The 5,006-nt window shown below is 38.8% G+C and overlaps 1 non-coding gene and 1 pseudogene across 1 annotated transcript; both read left to right on the top strand.

The window, feature by feature from the left end:
- The first annotated feature begins 306 nt into the window (after positions 1–306).
- On the top strand, positions 307–439 carry LOC143681966 (U11 spliceosomal RNA). Its single transcript, XR_013174999.1, has one exon. It is a non-coding gene; the product is annotated as a U11 spliceosomal RNA (small nuclear RNA).
- Positions 440–1,424: 985 nt separating this feature from the next.
- On the top strand, positions 1,425–1,831 carry LOC143680591 (NOP protein chaperone 1 pseudogene; annotated as a pseudogene).
- Positions 1,832–5,006: the final 3,175 nt, after the last annotated feature.

Genomic DNA, 5,006 nt, shown 5'->3' with positions numbered 1-5,006 from the left:
GGTTACCTAGGGCTGCCATACCAATTTACCACCAACTGGATGGCTTAAAACAACAGACATTTATTCTCTCAAAATTCTGGATGCTAGAAGCCAGAAATCAAGGTGCTGGCAGGGCCGTGCTCTCTCCAAGGGCTCTAGACAAGAATCCTTCCTTGCCTCTTCCAGTTTCTGGTGGCCCCAGGTATTTCTTGGCACCAAGTCTCCAGTCTCTGCCTCCTTGGTCACCTGGCCTTCTCTCCTGTATATCCCTGTGTCTCTTCTCTTCTCATCAGGACACTAGTCATATTAAATCAAGAACCCACTTTCAAAAAGGGCTTCTGTCGTGAGTGGCACATGTAGGGCGCCTCAGTTGCTCTTCGTGCGGAATCGACATCAAGAGATTTCGGAAGCATAATTTTTGTTGCCAGGGCAGCTGGTGATCGTCGGTCCTGGCGAAAAAAAAAAGAACCCACTTTCTTCAATATGACCTCATCTTTACTAATTCCATCTGCAAAAAATAACATCAGACACGGAACATAACTTTTTAAAAATTTTTTTGCATGGGCAGGCACTGGGAATTGAACCTAGGTCTCCGGCATGGCAGGTGAGAGCTCTGCCTGCTGAGCCACCTGGCCCGCCCTGAACATAACTTTTTGGGGGACACAATTTAACCCATACCACCTTCATATAGCTTAGAAACAGATCAAGTTAAACCCAAATTCTGTTCTCCAGCCACATAGCTCCACAGTCCCAGTTGTCTGAATTTTCGTCCATGTATTCATTCTGACACTAAGCAAATATCATGTGCCAGGTACAAGGCATATAAGAAAGGAAAAGTCACAGTCTCTGACCTCTGGCAGTCAAGCAGTGGTAACTTTTCCAGGGGTTTCTGGCCCCTCATCATCCCAGTTTCCTCCTCAAGGCATCCTTTAGTGCATCATGTCCTTCCAGATGGCACCACACTCCTGCCTGGCCATTCAGTGGGCCCACTGTTCTGGACAAAACATTATCAGTTGAGTTAGGTTTTCAACAGCCCCATCACTTTTGCTGACTTCAAGTTAAGGCAACCAGTGTGATTTATGTAATTATAGAATTAATATAAATATATATACATTTGCATTTAAAATTCAATAACACAAGTATATAAGGTCAAACACTAAAGTTTCATTCACTGACTGCACAGAAGCATCAGCACTAACACCGAATGGATATCCTTGCAGTCTTTTCTTCCACACATTAGCATACACTTATATGCATACTCACACACCCATACATAACCATTTTGGTTTGCATTCCTTACACAATTTTTTGTGCTAATTTTCCATTTAATGATATGCCTTAGAAATCTTCCAGGTGGAGCATGGAGCTGTGCGGCGAGCCCTAGCTCAGGTCGAGCTGCTCACGCCCCACCCATGGCTGGTGGCCGGGAGCAGCAGGGCAGGTAACTCATCAACTCCAAGCCTAATTCCAGAAAGAACTCCCCTATTCAAACAGTTCGAGTAGAGAGGAGTCCCTTATTGCACCAAGTCCAGACCTTTCTTCCACAGAGGGCCCAGGCAAACGAGCAGCTGAGAAAAGAAATGGCAACTGCACCACCTGGTCGTTTTGATATTGAAAATGTTGATGGGGCTCCTGGAAAAGTTGAACAAATGGATGTGGCCTTATTTGAGATGAATCAGTCTGATTCACAAGAGGACAGTTCAGAGAGCAGTTCAGAATCTGAGGATGACGGCAGCACTCCTTGCAAGTCAACATGGATAACATTAAACTTTCCAATTCAGAAGGTGGAAAAGGCAAAATAGAAGCTTCGGACAGTCCTGCAAGTAAAAAAAAAACAGAAATAGTGGAATAAATGATCTGAAAAGAAACAGGTGATATATGCTTGCTAATTGTGTGAAAAAGAAAGCGACTCACATTATTTTGCATTTCAGATCTCTATGGTGCCTTTATGTCATACTGGATATATTTTGTTTCTCAGAGAAACAAAAGCTGGCTTATAAGGAGTTGGAGATCTTCCAGGGATAGACTTATCTTTGATCTCATGCTAAAGAGATTTAACATTTAGAAAGCTTAACTTTGTGCATAGTGATATGTGAACTTGTTGGCCTCTTATTGTTTTTGTTTTAAATTGTCCTCCTGGATGAAACAACCTAATTTTGCAGGGGGTGGGGGGGAAGTGTTATTATAAAGTCAAATGTATTAGTCACCATCCAAGTGGATTCAATGAGGGAGAAATTTTGTAAGAAAAAAAACTTTTGCAAAGAAAAAAGTTACTTACATTTATTCTCAGGTATATCTATTTACATTTAAAAATACATTTCTTCCCAGTTTGAGCCTGGGAAACCGAAGCTCTGTGATTTGATCATTGCCAGTGACTGCAGCCACTGGATGCATATAGAATGGAGTAGTTGAGAGTGGTTTTTTCCTTTTCTTTTTTCATAAAGCAATACTTTTTGTCTGAGTTATTAAACTGTTTCACACAGTTACCCATAGTTTGTAACCTATCAAATGCAGAAAATAAAGACACAGGCTAGGTAGGAGGCAATGGCTAGTTTTCCTTTCAAAGACCAACATGGTTCCAAGCTAGGAAGTTACCTTTCTGCCTCATCGTTGGTCATATTAAAAATGCTTGGGATCTCATCGGCCATTCTGGCTTTTCCTCAGGAAATTGATCTGAGAATGTAGCGGACTGCCTATGAGTCTGCTGAACTCATGCAACTATCACCTAATATTTGGGGTTTCTTTCTGAACCCAGTGATTTCACATTAGCCTGAGTTATCTTACGAATAAATGAAAATAGCTCTCAAGGGTTTTTTGGCCATTCTCATCGGAAATTATAACTGAACACCATCCATGAGTTCTCCTGGGCTGTGTGCTTCACAAAATGTAAGATGATGAACAGACCCAGAATCAAAATTTCTCAGCTGGGAAGGGGATCATGCTATGATTTATAGCACCCACCACAACTGTGGTGAATGATAGGTATGATGTTTAAAGATTGACTTCTACTGGATATCGTGCTACACTGTGGGAAGAATTGCATTGTCTGTGCATGGTGTGACGCAGTAGGCACTGAAGTGTTAATAGATGTCTGAAAGTAGGGGTGTATACAGGGCATTTTAAACCATGGTGGACTGCTCCAGGCAGGGGGATATAGAAGTTACTTAATAGGAATTACTGAAGTATCCATGTAGAAAGAGCTGAGTTATCACTGAAAGATCAGTTAATTTAGAAATAGATACTAGCATGTAAAGATTTGAATATTTATCTTCTACCATGGCTGGCATAAATGTGTACAACTAGGCTTCCTGTTAAGTTAAGTGAGTGAACTAAATTCTGGACCTTTGGGCATTTCTGTGATACACAGGAAAAGAAAGACAAACATAAAAATTGGTTATATGCTAAAGGTGTTATTTCAAATAAGTATAAAATGAATGAATTATTCAGTATGTGATATCAGGGCTGGCTAACTATTTAGCTAACTACCATGTGCCAAAATAAATCATATATGGACCAAGATTTAAATGTAAAAAAAAAAAGTTACGAGTTCCATAATGAAATATGGGTGAATATTTAATAACGGAATCAGGAAAGGCTTTTTAGAGGGCACAAAATCAGAGCCTGAAATCGCTAAAGAAAAGAGGATAAAATTTAAACCACATAAAAATTCAAAACCAGTGGGTGGCAAAGAAATTTAAAAGGCACAGGACAAGCTGACATTATATAACAGGGTGGGTGTCAATATATAAAGAGCACCTACAAATTAGTAAAAAAGGAGTTGGACATGAAGAAATAATTCACATGAAAAAAATATGTTCAACCCCATTTATTGAAGAAATGCAAATGAGACCAAGATGGTATTTTTTACCTGTCAAATTGGCAGATGAAACAATAGCTAATACTTACTGAGTACTTTCTGGGTGTCAGATACTATTAGTTTATTTCATTTAGGAGTTGCCACCACTCATGTATATGTAAAATTCTCCAAGCTGTACATGTAATTTAACATTTGTTCATTTTATGTATGTAATACCTTAATTAATAAGTTGGTTTTTTTTAAGGAATTTATGCTACAGTCTATTACAAAGTAGATCACTATTGCATTTTTGGGTAGTCCAACTCTGTGCTTGCTCTGACTGATGGTTAGGCTGTCATGTCCTATTCCTGCTAAGATTGATGAAATCTTCTCTTCAAACATGTGGGGTTCCATTTTTCTATGGCTCTATGATGGTTATATATCAGAAAATTAGATGTAATGGTCTTTGAGACAAAATTTACAATCTGAAAGAATCTTCCACCTGTTCCCATAATATTTCAATTGTTCATCAAATATGGTACTTCTAAAAAACTGCCTTACAAAGTACTTTGTATTGTGCCCATATCTAGTATTATGGTTTTTAAAAGTCAAGAAAAAAAGGTCTTACTTTTATTGGTATTTCCCACAGTGCCTAGCATAGTGCCCTTGACTTAGTTGAAATATACAATAAATATTCTTCAAAGTGAAAAAAAAAAAAAAGAAAGAAAAAAATCTTCCTTTTCTTCCAGGTCAATATGTATAAATCTAATTAGTTCTCTTTAACAAATTTACAATATTCCATAGTTGACGGAGCTATAAATTTTATCATTCTCTTGCTGACGGACAGCTGGATATTTATGATTTTTCACAGACACTAGTACCCTCATCTTCCATTAAACCAGATCTTTCCGTTCCAGTGAATGTAGAATGGATTTTTAGAACTTCAACTCAGGGCTTCACATTTTCCCTGTTAACTTTCATCCTGCGGGTTTGGGCATCACGCTGATCTAGCCAGAGCTTTTCAAACCCATCTTCAATTCATTAGCAATTCCCTCCAGCTTTATGTCACCTTCCTGGTTAATGAGCTGCTTCCTCTGTGACCACCAAAGCCATGAAAATGTTGCATGTGAAAAGTCAGCAAAGATTTCCTCCCAGCCTAACATCAATCAGTTAATTTACCAACATGATTTAGGTTCAGTTTTAAAGGTAAACGTATTTAGCTGCATCTAGC

The sequence above is a fragment of the Tamandua tetradactyla genome, chromosome 4 (genome assembly GCF_023851605.1).
Source record: "Tamandua tetradactyla isolate mTamTet1 chromosome 4, mTamTet1.pri, whole genome shotgun sequence".
Lineage (NCBI taxonomy): Eukaryota > Metazoa > Chordata > Mammalia > Pilosa > Myrmecophagidae > Tamandua > Tamandua tetradactyla.
Note: the sequence above shows the minus strand (reverse complement) of the source record. Positions and strands in the feature narration are given on the sequence as shown.